The sequence below is a fragment of the Leopardus geoffroyi genome, chromosome D4 (genome assembly GCF_018350155.1).
Source record: "Leopardus geoffroyi isolate Oge1 chromosome D4, O.geoffroyi_Oge1_pat1.0, whole genome shotgun sequence".
NCBI classification, from domain to species: Eukaryota; Metazoa; Chordata; class Mammalia; order Carnivora; family Felidae; genus Leopardus; species Leopardus geoffroyi.
Genome location: NC_059342.1, coordinates 59,273,122 through 59,289,489, shown reverse-complemented (window position 1 = coordinate 59,289,489; position 16,368 = coordinate 59,273,122). Strand labels below are relative to the sequence as shown.

General features: G+C 42.3%; 1 protein-coding gene across 2 annotated transcripts in view; it reads right to left on the bottom strand.

The window, feature by feature from the left end:
- FRMPD1 (FERM and PDZ domain containing 1) overlaps window positions 1–15,028 on the bottom strand; it is a 143,576-nt gene extending 128,548 nt beyond the window's left edge. For both annotated transcript variants that reach the window (XM_045469100.1, XM_045469097.1), the window contains exon 1: window positions 14,878–15,028. The gene's annotated coding sequence lies outside the window, so the exon portion shown is untranslated. The remainder of the gene's footprint in view (window positions 1–14,877) is intronic.
- Window positions 15,029–16,368: the final 1,340 nt, after the last annotated feature.

Here is a 16,368-nt window from a genome sequence, read left to right as displayed (position 1 = left end):
CCTACAGAAAACAGTATGTAGCGAGTGAGCACTTTCACTATATCAAGCTAATCTACGAAGACAATATGGCAGGATCCCCACATAGGACTGTGCCTCTTTGGTTTCAGTTCTCTGTGGCCTTCACCCTGTCCCATCTCTACATGAATAAACCTTCCCATCCCTCCCTCCCACCCTCTTTTTCCTCCTCTGACAAATACTTTTTGAGTACCTACTAAGTGCCAAGCACTGGATTTCATACCAATGTAACAAGGATTTAAAGCTTGGTCCTTGCCGTCAAGAATCTTATAGTCTAGTAAATAAATCAGACACATTAGCATCCAATTTACAGTACTGGGTTGTGAATACAATTGGGGGCCAAAGAGGAGGAGAAATGAGGGAAGGTTTACGTGAAAAAACAAAACCTTTCCCAGTTTTTCCTGTTGCAACCATATTTCATTGCCGTTCCAACCTGAATTCTGTTCCACCTTGGAGCTCTGTCAGAGAACCCTGTGGCATTTTGGCTTCTATCAGTCACTTTGGGCTGGGTTTATTTCCTCCATTCCATTCAGTATAATTCACTGCACATGAGTAATGTACTAGCTATACTGTGGGGGAAGAAAATGACAAAACCAATCCCAGACTCACTCCCTCAGGGAACACACAGGAGAAGAATTCTGTGACACAAGAGAAGGTTAAACCAAGTGCAATAGAGGATACTGTGGGGATCGATGACATCCCATTAGAGAAGGCCAACATCATGGAATGCTTTAGGATAGAAGCAGTATTGAGGTACGCTTTGAAAAGTGAGCAAGATCTCTCCTGTCAGAGACAAAAAGGAAGGCATGGTGTGCTTTATGACAGATTCAGGGAAAGCAGGAAGATGGGGCAAAGAAGGGAGACAGGGTGTTTGAAGGAATTGTAGTAGACCAATAAGGCTGGCATGTAGGATACATGGTGGGGAAGAGCAGTATAAGTAGAGAAAAACCTGGGAAGACTAAATTGGACCAATCCGTCAGGACTTTAAATACTGTAAGGTATTTGCATTTAACATGTAGGCAGTGGGAAGCCATTTTGAGTGACAAGTATGTGGCCAAAGTTGTTTTATGAGATTGTGGTTGAGGAAAGGTTAAGAGTTAGGGAGACCAGTTAGGGGGTGACTACAACAGTCCAAGTGAGAGAGACCATAGGTGCTGGTGAGAAGTGGCCGCAGGGATGGAGAACTGATACCCTTGAGTCAGGGATGGAGTGTCACCCATTTGTATCTCTGTAATGTCCAGCACTATTCTCTGCCCTAATTAGGTTTTGTAAATCTTTCTGAAATTGAACTGCCTCAAAGAATCAATTTGGATATATAAATGTATGTCTTGCAGGTGTTTTGTCCTTTTTGTTTTAATCTTGTCACCTAAGTCATCCAATTCCAAGTCATAGAAGGTTCCTGCCCAAGAATGTCCTTCTCTGGCATTTTTGGGGATCCTCAGAGCAGTGATGCCTTGTTCACTGTCCTTAATTAGCTCATGCACCATTTTAATTGGTCTGCAGCTGTCTGTATGGACACACCTGGTTTCCTTTCTGGAGTCAGCTGGGGCTGCCTCACCCTTTCATGCCAGCTCTGGCATCTGGAACATCACTTACCGAGAAGACTCAAAGAGCCTGCTGAGCTCCAAAGCATGCAAAGAATGGGCTCTCGTGGGGAAGGCTAAAGACCAGAGGGCTGCCTGGACCCACACTAAGGCAACTCTCCAGGAAACCCACAGTCACATTAGGCAGGCACTTCTAGGATAGGGAGGAGGAGGGTACAGCAGTGGCCAACTGTAGGGACCACCCATGGTGTGACCCTTGAATTCTAGATGAGATCTGATATTTACATCAGTAGGGATCTATTAAAATGGTTGAGAGGACCCATCCAGGAAGTAACCCACCTCAAGAGATGGCTTAGAATTATGGAATTAATGAGGCTGCAGTGTCTCTCAAATCCAATGAAGGGGTCAGATTGACTGAGATCAAGACCTCAATTTAACCAAAAGATAATGGCTAATTTTACTGAGCATTTACTATGTGCTGAACACTTTTCTAAGCGCCATTGTTATAATAACATACTTAATGTTCACAATGACTCTATAAAGCGAGTACTATTATTATCTTCATTTTACAGGTGAGGACACAGACACAGAGAGGTTAAGACTTGCCACCAGTCACAGAGCCAGCAGGTGGTAGAGTCTGAATTTGAACCCAGGCAGTCCAGCTCTAGTGCGTACTAAACACATCACTTTCTGCTTTTCTCTTACCTCTTCTTTTCATCACTCTGACCAGCAGGAATGGAAGACGTAAGAGGCCTGAACTGTGACAGTTCCTTCTGAGACACGAATGTACTGAGGGTCAGCATGATGCAATAAGAAAAACTTGAGTTTTGGGGCGCTGGGTGGCTCAGTCAGTTGGGCGTCCAACTTCGGCTCAGGTTATGATCGTGCAGTCTGTGAGTGTAAGCCCCACGTTGGGCTCTGTGCCGACAGCTCAGAGCCTGGAGCCTGCTTCAGATTCTGTCTCCGTCTCTCTCCGCCCCTCCCCCGCTCTCACTGTGTCTCTCTCTCTCTCAAAAATAAAATAAAAACAAAAAAAAAATTTTTTTTAAAGAAAAACTTGAGTTTTTCATCCAAACAGACCTGCTTAGAACCCCATTTCCATCATATTTTAGTGAATGACCTGGCGCAAGTTACTTAACCTCTAAGGGTTACAGTTTCTTGGGTGTAGGACACAGGCAATACAGTTTTTAGGCTTGTTAGGAGCAAAATAATGTACCCAGTCCCAAGTCTGGCACAATGCAGGTGCTCATTAACAGTCATTATCATAAAGAGAGGTGGTGTCTGTGAAATTTGAGACAGGGAAGCAAAGAGTTAAGAACATAACCTTGTATATCCCACAGTGCTTAGAGGAAAGAATGTTTTGATTCTAGAAAGGCTGAGAGGGGCCATTCACCTTATCTTCCCTGCAGCTTGGTCACAATATCCCTCAGGGATACCGGCCTTCTCTTTTCCAGTTCTGGACTCACTGATGGGCATTCCAGTCTGTGATTTGGTCTATGTTCCTATGGCCCCTGCCAGCTCTGCCCTTAGGGATCCGTCTAACCCCACTGTTCTGCTTCCTTGAGGTAGGGATGGATTGGGCATGTGTACTGCTAATCAAGTCCTAGTTCTGATACTAAAATCCTCAATCATAGTTTTCATGCTAAGCCTCAACACCTGACTTCTGTGCTTGACCTTCAAGTGGATAAATGAAACAATAGTGTTATTTGGTTTTTCTTAGCAGTGTAAGGGGAATTTAAAAGGAGACTCTCTTCTCTTTCTTGGTGAAGCAGCAGGATGTACTCAAAAGTAATCTGAGGTCCGAGCTCTGTCGCTGCCTCTTGTGAACTATGTGACCATGAGCAACTCCAATCCCTGCCCTTGTTACCTCAAGAGTTCTTAGAAAGACTGAATAGAATAACAGGTGTGAAATGTATCTTGATTGCAAAGAAGCACATGAATGGAATGGCAGGGGTTATTATCACTGAGGTTTTATCTAGTTGGTGAAATTCTGACGACGTTAGATAAGATTTTTCTGAGCCATCTGGGACTTGGGGTGCCCTAGAATCTCAACACTGGCAAGTGCTGTCAGTACTAGGGGCAACACTGAGTGATCCTGAAAGAATTAGAAATGAGATTGTCCTCTGAGAGTTTAATGAGGACATTAACGCATAATTGATTACAGCAGAGATTTGCTAAGTCACCTTAAAGAAACAGAATGGTTCTCAGACCAGGAAAACTTGATGAAATCTCATTGAAAGTAATAATATAGCTGAAGAAGTAAAGCATCAGTCAAAAGGGATATTAACTAGCCATGAAAACACAAGGAGAGGCAAACCATAAGAGACTCTTCAACACAGAGAACAAACTGAGGGTCGATGGGGGTGGGGTGCTGGGGAGGTGGGTGATGGGCATTGAGGAAGGCACTTGTTGGAATTAGCACTGGGTGTTGAACGTAAGTGATCTATTCTTGAAGCCAAGACTACACTGTATGCTAGCTAACTTGACAACAACAACAAAAAATTTTTAATTAAAAAAAAAAAACAAGGAAAGGAGGTCAGACAGGCAAACCCTAGTATGGCCCATCTAATACCATACAGGGCAGAGAAGTAACTCTGGTTAAGAAGGTGACCCAGGTAATTCTGGTGACAAGTACCTTCCTATTAAAGAAGTCTAAGTCAGATGTCTCTAAACATCCTTTTAATGATTTCCTTTTGTCCTAACTGTAAGCTTACCAAGCATTCTGATTTCACTTTGGTTTCCCATGTAGATCCACTTGCAGGAAATGAATACACTAGTCATTGGACTTGGGCATCCTTTGACAACTATATTTTTTATTGTGAATCAATTAATTGACACCTAATTGTTTTTTAAATATTTTTAAGTTTATTTATTTTGAGAAAGAGAGGGGAAGAATCCCAAGCAGGCTCCTTGCTGTTAGTGCAGAGCCTGACCCGGGGCTCTGCACTGACAGCTTGATCTCACAAACAGTGAGATCATTACTTGAGCCGAAATCAAGAGTCAGACACTTAACCGACTAAGCCACCCAGGTGCCCCTGACACCTAATTATAACATGACTTCTTATGCAGCCTGCTTACAAGGCTAGAATGCTCTTATCATAGGACTTGAGCATTTGATATCTTCACCAATTATAGTTTTCCCTGTAAATTACTAAACTGACATCTCTATATGCCCTCTGAATTCCAAACTTGGTATCTTTGGTCATGCTGTCCATCTCTGGCTAGAATAACCTCTTTCCCTCCATCCCTCAGTTCCATAGGCCAAATCCCATCTTGTATTCAAGACTCAAGTCAGGTGGCCTGTCTTCCATAATCACTTCCATAATTGCAATTCCATCTCTGAAGTCCCATAGTTCATTTCCTGCTCACTCACATTCTCCATATTATGTTAGAATTCTACAGTAAGATAGTTCTATGATTCAGCAATTGCACTACTAGGTATTTATCCAAGGAATACTGGTGTGCTGTTTTGAAGGGGCACATGCACCCCAATGTTTATAGCAGCGCTATCAACAATAGCCAAAGTATGGAAAGAGCCCAAATGTCCATCGATGGATGAATGGATAAAGAAGATGTGGTATATAGATACAATGGAGTATTACTCGGCAATCAAAAAGAATGAAATCTTGCCATTTGTAACTACGTGGATGGAACTAGAAGGTATTACGCTAAGCGAAATTAGTCAGAGAAAGACAAAAATCATATGACTTCACTCATATGAGGACTTTAAGAGACAAAACAGAGGAACATAAGGGAAGGAAAGCAAAAATAATATAAAAACAGGGAGAGGGACAAAACAGAAGAGACTCATAAATATGGAGAACAAACTGAGGGTTACGGGAGGGGTTGTGGGAGGGGGGATGGGCTAAATGGGTAAGGGGCACTAAGGAATCTATTCCTGAAATCATTTTTGCACTAAATGCTAACTAACTTGGATGTAAATTTAAAAAAAGAAAGAAAAGAAAGAAAAGAAGAGAAGAGAAAAGAAAAGAAAAGAAAAGAAAAGAAAAGAAACAAAAAACAACAACAAAAAAGAATTCTACAGTAAGAGTGAGGTCTCCAAGATTTCCAGAAATAAAAGTCATTTCTTCACTCAGAGCATTCTTCCCTTATAGGAAAATCTTCCTGGGAAATAAAATTCATTCAACTTTTCATTTATTTATTCAGTCATTTAACAAATATTTACTCAGTGCCTCTATGTGTTAGGCAGTGGGATATGGTGGTAAATAAGACTGACAGGGCCTCTACCCTCATGCAGCTTCCAGTCTAGTGGGGAAGATGAACACTGAGAAACAATAAATCAAAGCTCTGATAAGTGCCATTAAGGAGAAGTACAGAGTGATGTCAGAGTGCAAACAAGATTCTTCTAGGAAAGTTACATCTCAGTCAAAACCTGAGCTGGCACTTAGCCAGAAGAAGAAGAGGAGGGTGCTTGAAAGAGTATAAATTGAATGATCTCAGTGACCAATGTCACTGAGCTGCAACAGTCCTTGGTCAACTATCCTGCCTTCAGATAATGCTAGGAACAAATTCACTGATGTTTTTCCTCAGTCCCCCCTTGTCTTCCAGGTCCAGGAAGACCACCTTCCTTTACACCACAGTCTTCCCAGTCATCAAAGTATGATACCATATGTTGTATTTAACCTTTCTTAGGTATAATTATATCCCCATTCACTGACTGATTTTGCTTCATGTTCACTTTTTCTAATTTCATACTCAAAGGTTGACATTAACTTCATGCTTTAGGGGTTCTTGTTGTCAGTATCATTGACCACATGAAGAAACAAAAATCTTTGTTTTGTTCACTGCTATATCCCCAGTGCTAAGACTCCTGCCACATAGTAGATGCTCAACGTATATTCATTGACTGGGTAGGTGAATTGGTGGATGGATGGATGAATGATGGGTGGATGGATGGATGGATGATGGGTGGATGGATGGATGGATGGATGGGGGATGGATGGATGGATAGAAGGATGGATTTATCTTCCCTCTTACACCAGAAGTTCTCTAAGAGCATGGTACTTGCCAAGTTCACTTTTGGGTTCCTCCAGCACTTAGACCAATGCCATGCACATGGCAAGTAAACAATTTTCTTGAACTTTGCTTGAGTTTTTCCATGACTGGAAAGAACTTCCTACTTTTTCAGGCAGCTGTTTCCACAGTTGAACTGCTCTAGCTATTAAAGTTCTTCCTACTCCTTGACTCAGTCGGTTAAGCATCCAACTTTGGCTCAGGTCATGATCTTGTGGCTCACAGGTTCAAGCCCCACATTGGGCTCTGTGCTGACAGCTTAGAGCCTGGAGCCTGCTTCAGATTCTGTGTTTCCCTCTCTCTCTGCCCCTCCCTGCTCTCTCTCTCTCTCTCTCTCTCTCAAAAATAAATAAACATTAAAAAAATAAAGTTCTTCCCACTCTTGGGCTAACATTTGCCTCCCCACTGGTCCTAGTTCTGCCCTCTGGGCCAATGAAGGGCAAATCCACATGGTATCCACCACAGCAGCCCTTCTGATGTTAGGGACAGTGACTTGGTTCCCTGCAGTCACTTACAAACAGAACATGTCTCCAGCGTCAACTCAAGTACTTTAAAATATTTTGGAGTACTCCTAATACACTTCAAAGAAGGTCTCATCCCTCATAAGTCTGTGAGGTGTTCTGCACTCCCACAGAGAGCCACTGAGCAAGTTCTCTCTCTGGGTCAGGAACCCAGACCGGAAATGAAGGTGATAACAACAATTAATGTTTACTTTGCAATTAATTATGGTTTACTGGTTAATCCACATAACACCCTTGGGATATAGGTCAGAGTTTCTACGCCTATAAATGGTCAAGGGAATCACACAAAAGACAAGGGCCTCAACATATTTGGCACAAATGCTGGGGTCCAGTGGAGGAGAGAATTGCATTGCTGGGGTCTCAGTGGCTCAAGAACCCATATCCAGGCCGATCCACCTGAATCACTGGTCTCTCTCCTTCGGTGACAGAATCACCTTGGGTTCAGTTTCATAAAAACCAGATCAGTAAAATCCTGCAAATTCTCGGATGAGGGGTAAAGGGAAAACAGCATACAGAAGATGGAAAACAAAGGCTTACTGTGTGCCAAAGCTCTGTATTAGCCTCTGGGTACTGAAATATGTCAAATATGTTTCCAACTACAGCACCTTACACACAGCAGGCCCAAAGCTATGCCTGCAGGTTTGATACTATTTAAAATAAGAGACTGTTAGCTGGAGGCTCAAACATTTTTTATGTTACACATAGATTTTATGGTAGTGGGATTTATTCTGAATCCTCTTAGAACTGATACACTTGGGGGGGCCTGGGTGGCTCAGTCAGTTAAGCTTCTGATTTCGGGGGCGCCTGGGTGGCTTGGTCGGCTAAGGATCCGACTTCAACTCAGGTCATGATCTCACAGTTCATGGGATCGAGCCCCACATCAGGCTATGCTGCCAGCTCAGAGCCTGGAGCCTGCTTCAGGTTCTGTGTCTCTTTCTCTCTCAGCTCCTCCCTCACTCATGTTCTGTCTCTGCCTCTCAAAAAAATGAATAAACGTTAAAAAAAAATTTTTTTAAAAAGGCATCTGACTTTGGCTCAGGTCATGAGCTCACAATTTGTGGGTTTGAGCCCCACATCAGTCTCCGTGCTGACAGCTTAGAGACTGGAGCCTGCTTTGGATTCTGTGTCTCCTTCTCTCTCTCTGCCCCTCCTCCACTCGTGTTCTGTCTCTCTCTCTCTCTCTCAAAAATAAATATTTTTAAATTTTTTAAAAAGAAAAAAAAAAGAACTGATACACTTGGGTCACAAAGAGTCTACTAAAATAAGTGCATATATTTAATTTTGTCAATTTCACTGTCTTGCAAACACACAAGACATTGTCAGTGACTCCTTTCATCAAACAAAGAATCTTTTCCAAATCACTTTATAATTCAAATAAATCCCTTCTTTAAATTTTCAAGTGTAAATTTCAAGTGATTTTCAAGTGTAAAGCTTTCTCCAAGCAGAGATTGTTAAGCTATTGGGAGACTTTGAATCCTTCAAGAATCTGGTGACAAGCCACATGGGCCACCCCCCCCCCCCAGAAGAACACACAGATTCACATATGAACAAAAGACTTCATAAAATTCAGAGTCTGTAAACTCAAGGTAAAGATCAGAAAAGAAGCTGGCCCCTGATGAGGCTTTGTGGCCATTGCAAGGTCTTTGATTTCCACTGAGTCAGATGGGAAGCTTCTGGAGGGTTTTGGACTTTCATTTTAACAGGAACACTCCAGCAACCGTGATGAGAATGCACTTGAAACGGGCAGGGGCAGAAGAAGGTCACTGCAATCATCCAGGCTAGAGGACCATAGTTTGAACCAGGAAGTTATAGTAGAGGAGTGAGAAGTGGTCAAATTCTGGAATAGCCTGAAGGTGCAGCGACAAGATTTACTGACCAGATTGGACGTGAGGTATGAGCAGAAGAGAGGAGTCGAAGCTGACTCCGAGGGTTTTGGCCTGTACAACCAAAAGGCTGCAGTTACCATTACCTGGGATGAGGAAGACTGAAGGGGTGCAAGGTTGTTGGAAGAAGGGGAATAAAAGGGCGAATGCTAGGAGCCAAGTTTTGGATATTTTAAACTTGAGATGTCTATTAAATATCCAAACAGAGATGCTGAGTCGACAGTTGGATATCTGGTCTGGAATTCTGGAGGTTGAGCTGTAATAATGTTCACATGTAAAATTGGAATACTAATACAGTAATGCCTACTAAATAATACTTATTATAGGAAGGAGGAAACAAGACAATGCATATAAAGCTTTCAGTGCAGTATCTGGCACACAATATGCCTTTGATATATTTTAGCTATTTTTTAATTAAAAATTTTTAAGGTTTTATTTATTTTTTTGAGAGAGGGAGAGACAGAGCATGAGTGGGGGAGGGGCAGAGAGAGAGGGAGACACAGAATCTGAAACAGGCTCCAGGCTCTGAGATGTCAGCAGAGAGCCCAAGGTGGGGTTCGATCTCGTGAACCGTGAGATCATGACCTGAGCCGAAGTCGGACACTCAACCAAGCCACCCAGGTGCCCCATATTTTAGCTATTATTTTAATGAAAACTTAAACACTTTCAGTCAGCATTTCTATCATTACTATAAAGTTACGAGTGTGATTGCTTTTCCAACAGATACATGAAAAGATGCTCAACATCACTCATCATCAGGGAAATATAAATCAAAGAAAGCCACACTGAGATACCACCTCACACCAGTCAGAGTGGCTAAAATGAACAAATCAGGAAACTATGGATGCTGGCAAAGATGTGGAGAAATGGGAACCCTCTTGCACTGTTGGTGGGAATGCAAACTGGTGCAGCTGCTCTGGAAAACAGTGTGCAGGGTCCTCAAAAAATTAAAAATAGACCTACCCTATGACCCAGCAATAGCAATATTAGGAATTTACCCAAAGGATACAGGAGTGCTGATGTATAGGGGCATGTGTACCCCAACGTTTATAGCAGCACTTTCAACAATACCCAAATCATGGAAAGAGCCTAAATGTCCATCAACTGCCAAGTGGATAAAGAAGATGTGGTTTTTATATTCAATGGAATACTACTTGGCAATGAGAAAGAATGAAATCATGCCATTTGCAGCAATGTGGATGGAACTGGAAGGGATTATACTGAGTGAAATAAATCAGTCAGAGAAGGCCAGACACCATATGTTTTCAGTCACATGCGAATCTTGAGAAACTGAACAGTAGACCATGGGGGAAGGGAAGGGGAAAATATAGATACAAACAGAGATGGAGGGAGGCAAAGCATAAGATTCTTAAATACAGAGAACAAACTAAGGGTTGATGGGGGGTGGGAGAGAGGGAACATGGGTGATGGGCATTGAGGAGGACACTTGTTGGGATGAGTACTGGGTGTTGTAGGTAAGCCAATTTGACAATAAATTATATTCATAAGAAATTTAAATAACAAAATAAAAGATTGATTATTGTCTCTGATGTCAGTTCTCAGGCATGATTTGCAGAAGAGTCTTGAGCAATGGCAGTGACTTTGGAATTGGTCTCTAGCCCCCAGAGTTTAAAATTTAGAAGGCTTTTGCACGCATTCAACAGCCTTTGTAGATGGATTAATGTCACATTTCTTAAATAATCAGTGTGTTCCTCCATCCACCCAGGATTTATTTCGAGTTTTGGAGAGGGTCTGATGTGAAGAATGAAGCAGTTTATCAGCAGAAATTGAATACCAGCAAGGACCCTGCAGGGAAGACATTTCCAGCCTGTTCATGTGGTCCCTTGGGACACAGGAGGGCTAAATGGAAGGACACATAACAAATGACTGACTACCCTGTCTTGATTTCAGTAGCTGCAGATGTAATTGCTGGCCACAAGTTCATCTTGTTCATTTTAAAATTGATTCACAAAGGCTACAACTCATGTCTTCCTGAAATAGCAAGCTTCTTAGAGGAACTTTCTTGGAGAGGCACACTCTTGTTATCTTGTGTTAATTTATTCAGTGATCTTTAGCTATTTTACATTGAGAGTAGAAACAGAGCTGGTGTGGTTTTATCACACACTTCTTGATCTTTGAATCACTGAACTTCTGGCCTCAAAACCTAAACAAGGTCCTGAGGTTTCTCACTCTTTTTTACATCTTTTTTGAATTTTAACTATAAAATCCTTGACCCTGTAATTCTCTTCAACATCTACGACAGAGCGAATGCTCAATAATTATCTATTAATAAACCACGTAATCTCCATCTGTATTCAAAGGAAAGAGGTGATGAAGCGGTTCAAACAGTCCAAAAATGCATCTGTAACAAATAGATGACTAAGGTCACGTACAATCACAGATTTAGCAATAGCACCACAACACCACAGACGGGGTAGATGATACACTTTTGAGGGAGGACAGAGGAAAAGACACAAAAGAAAGGCTCTTTCCCTGAATCTTTGTTTTCTTCCATCTGTAAATGAGGCCACATAAACTGAGTTGATTGCTGCTAATGAGCAGAGTAATGCTCAATTAAACTCCATGAAACACCAATTCATTCCTTCTCCCTGATCCTTTTGCGAGTTTCTAATAATTGCTACATTCACAGTGACCAGGCTTCAAGTGGATTTCCAGTGGCGGCTCCACATGAGAAAATAACTCTTCTCTCTCCTTTCCCCCAGGAGTCAGGAAAGGATCCCACAGAGACTAATACCTTGGGGTCCCATAGCCCAGCAGGACATGCGGGTTTCCTACAGGTCCCCCACCCCAGCCTCTCTCTGGCTGTGTGTCCCAGAACTCTAGGTGCAGGAGAGCTGAGAGGTCTAACCTGAACCAGTCAAGTTGATCTGTGGCAAGAATTTAGTGAATTTGTAGCCTGTGTCTGTTCTTTCCCTTTTATTTTATTTTTAATTTTTTTAATGTTTATTTATTTTTGAGAGACAGAGAGAGAGAGAGAGAGAGACAGAGTGCGAGTGGGGGAGGGGCAGAGAGAAAGGGAGACACAGAATCTGAAGCAGGCTCCAGGTTCTGAGCTGTCATCACAGAGTCTGATGTGGGGCTGGAACTCAAAACCGCGAGATCATGACCTCAGCTGCAGTCGGACACTTAACCGACTGAGCTACCCAGGTGCCCCTGTTCTTTTTATTTTAAAGGGAATATTTTCTGTTTTCCATTAATTTTTAAGTAACTTTTGGTTTTACATTTTTCTAGCAAAACTAAGGAGGAAAAGGAAAGAGTTTTGTCCACATTTAGGCATGGTGGTGACAGAGGAAAAAGCTATCCAGGAAGAGGTGTTTATACTCCCAACATCTCTTTGGGGCTTAAAATTCAGAACTCTGGCTCACCAGAATAATACAAGTGTTTTTTGTCTATGGGCAGCATTACCACAAAATTTATCACCCAAACCAGGATACTTTTCTAAGTGAAACATGGCAATATAAATAATGCCACCACCGTAACAAGCATAAACTGGGACTCTCCAGGCAACTGGATGTCACTTTGATCACCAAATGAGTCCCTAGCCTACCAAAATCTCTCTTTTGTTCAAGAAACCTAACTCAAAAGAAGTTTCCATAACTAACGCTGAATATAAATGCCCTCATCTCCTACTGGGATAAGTAGGTCCTAGAGCTTTATGAATATATGAGTAGGTTTCTTTCCTCTTTCCTTCTTCTTTCTCTTATTCAACAATCTCACTAACCATTTTAATTGCAGAGTCCTTTTGCAAGTTCTGTCTACTCAGCCTTGCCATCACCTTAGCCCTTATACCCTTGATCCAGAAAGTCCGTCCAGGAGTCTGAAAATTATACAACCTGTCTCCTGAATTCAGTTAGTAGACACTGGGCTGAATATATAAAATCCCAGCAAGAGAGATAATAGGATTTAGAATTAGTCTTGTCTGGCTGTACAAAACAGGACAGGGATCCTAAAGCAATTTGCGGGGTCCTATCAGATAGAGGCAGTCCTTCTTAGTGTTGACATGGGGCTCCTGGAGGGCACGGAATGTGCACAACCCAACTGTATATCCACAGTGGCCATTGCCCAGCACAGGGGTTATGTAGAGTGAGATCTCAGACATGATTGGGGTGGCCAGGCTGCCTCCTAATACTCCTTAGCCCTGGGTTCCTGAGTGTCCATGGATTTCTTCTCCCTTCCTGTGCAGGAAGGGGGAATCCTGCCCATGATCCCACATCAGCTGGCTGGACTGGGCTTCTGCCACCAGACCTCAGGTACTGGCTCGCACTCAGCACACTCCACACTGTGCTGAGCCAAACAGGGCCTCCCACAGACTCCAGGTACCAGATTTCGGCACAGGCTGAGTGTACTTTGTTCCATTCAGTTCAAGAATACTCAACAAAGTCCATTACTTTCTCAGCCCGGGGATGGATGCCAGAGACACAGAATGAGAGTCAATTGAAAGGTTATATATGCGCCAGGGCACAAGTGGTCAACAGCAATGACTGCAGCTGAACTGCCTGGGTTTGTATTCTGGCTCTACCACTCGCCACCTGATTATCCTTGGGTGAATATTTCTCTTACCTGAGTTTTTCATTTAGAAAATGGAAATAAGAGAGCCTGCCTCAAAGGGCTAGTGTGAGAATTATTACTATAATTCTCATTATGAGAATTATGATTTAGAACCATGCTTGGCACAGAGTAAATACTCAATAAATTTAACTATTACTATTTGTGACTTTTGGCTCCTCTTCCTGGGGGGCCTAAAGCTTGGCCCATCTCCCTTAACTCTCTCTGCATCTGACTGGTTCCCTTATCTCTCACGAGGGGTATTTCTTTGCTCCCGGCCCATTCCACTGCTGAGGGTCAAGAATAATGCATCTCCATTCTAACATTTGACTGGTACCTTATCCACCAGGATTCAAATCCATAGCCTTTAAGAGGTTAAGTGATCATCTACCTCCTCTGAACCCAACTGAATCATTGTGTATTTTTCTAAGAAGAAAAGGAAACTTTTGATCAACAAATTTGAAAGGAGTCATCCTGAGCCAGGAGCCTGAGCATTACCTGTACCCACACATTTCCAGCTCTTTCAGAGACAAAGGCAGGTGTTTCCACACACCTCTCAGAAATTCTGATTCCCATGAACAGTGAGCAAAAAGAATACTCCCAGGAATTTTTTTGAATCATAATGTTATTTTCTTCTCTACTCACCCTAAGTTCTCTACCTAAGTTCTCTAGATCTTCTTAACTAGTAATGGTTTGTTATGATGTATTCATTCAGTTAGTGAAATACATACTTTTCCTTGCACTTCCCAAGGAATTTTTAACTATCAAACCCACTACCACCCATGTAAGACAGGTAAACTTCAAAATAAACTGGATTTTTTTTTAACTTGGCCAAGGCAATACTGAATTTCCATGATTTGATAGCCTCAACCTCCAAATAATCTCAATTCACTCACTTAACAGTTCCACTCAAAAACACTGCATTGCTGTCGTGCCTGCCCCAGCCACATTCCAGGTGGTACATCTTGCATCACCTCTAACGTTAACATTTTGGATCATTTCAGTGCAAAGAAAATAATCAAAACTAGTGGCCAATAAACATAAAAACTTTCCCCAAATGTTGTCCTTTTATCATTAAGTGAAAATTACCACCCCTCTGCCACCCACCTTCACCTGCTCCAATCCTTAGAATTGCTTCCTTCTGACAGATTTAAGTTAGATCCTCAAGACACAATAGTGAGCTATTGTGCCCCAGAGGCCTCTACTTCCAGGATGATTTGAATCTCTATCCTAGCTTGGGTTTCCTTTTGCTGAAGACTGCTGCTGACCTGGAACCAAAGGTTCAACTGCCTTATGCTCCTAGGACACACTTACCTGCTTCCTTTCACTCGTGTCCACATCACACGCTGGTCACAGAATCCCAGAGCATCAATCCTGGAAGGGACGTTGGAGACAGGCTAATGCACGCCCTCATTTTACAAATACAGACATTGGAGACTACAAAGAGGAAGACACTTGGCCAAGGTCACACAGCTCATTAATGAAAGAGCTGGGGCTAGAATTGCCAAACTGGAGATTCATCTCCCTGTGATGTCATTCTTCTTCCAACTGGCTCCTTTGCTCTATGCCCTAGTTGGCTTTCATGCACTCAACACACAGTCCACACCCTCCTGGGATGTGCCAGCAGCCTGTAAGGCTCACCCAGAGTGAACTAACCCAACTCAGCTGGCCTGAGGCTCTTTACCTGCAGAGGAATGAACGCCACATGACTCTCTTGGAAACATACATAGTGTGTAGGGACACGTGATGTTCAGGTGTATCCAGCATGGCATGTCTGCCAAGTTTGTCCTGCCGAGACACAAGCAGTCTGATGAGTCATTTATAATGTCTGATACTTTTAAGTTCTTTTTTTTCTAGGCTTGTAATTTCAGATTACCCTACAGCAAAAGCTTGGTATTGCACCCCCCCCCCCCACCGGCAAAGCAATTTATTTAACAACAAAAATTTACTCAGGAGATACTTAGTGAACATTTCCCATTTGCTAGGCACTATGCTAGCATCAGGAGTAAACAATGAGGAAAACATGATTCCCATTCTTTTTCAGTGGAGGAGACAGGCACATGGACAAGGGCCAGATATTGTGCTAAGTGCTTTGACATGAGGACAGCAGACACACATCTTATAGAACACAGAAGCAGCAGCTAAGCCAGCACAGGTGGGTTAGTGAAGACTTTTTTAAATGATCTTTTTTATTTTAGAATAATTTTTTTTGTATATCAAGTTTTTATTTAAATTCTAGTTAGTTAACATATAGTATTATATTGGTTTCAGGAGTAGAATTTAGTGAGTCATCACTTTCCATATAACACCCAGTGTTCATCATAACAATCCCCCCATTTGGCCCATCCCCCATCCACATCCCTCCATCAACCCTCAGTTTGTTCTCTGTAGTTAACAGACTGTTACGGTTTGCCTCCCTCTCTTTTTTGTTGCTTCTTTCCCCTATGTTCATCTGTTTTGTTTTTTAAATTCCACATATGAGTAAAATCATATGGCATTTATCTTTCTTTGACTTATTTCACACTCTAACTCCCTCTGTGTCACTGCAAATGGCAAGATTTCATTCTTTTTTATGGCTGAGTAATATTCCATTTAGAATAGTTTTAAGGCTTACAGAAAAGTATCAAGGAAGCATCAAGGAAGAGCATCAAGGAAGCATCAAGGAAGACCCAGCTGCCTTTATACCTCTATAAGGAAGAATGATCGGACTTGCTTTTGACACTTTTGACACTGTGGAAGGCATAACTAGAACCAGTGGGAACATGGTAGAGAGAGGCAGATTTGGCTCTAAGGAGAAGAGCTGCT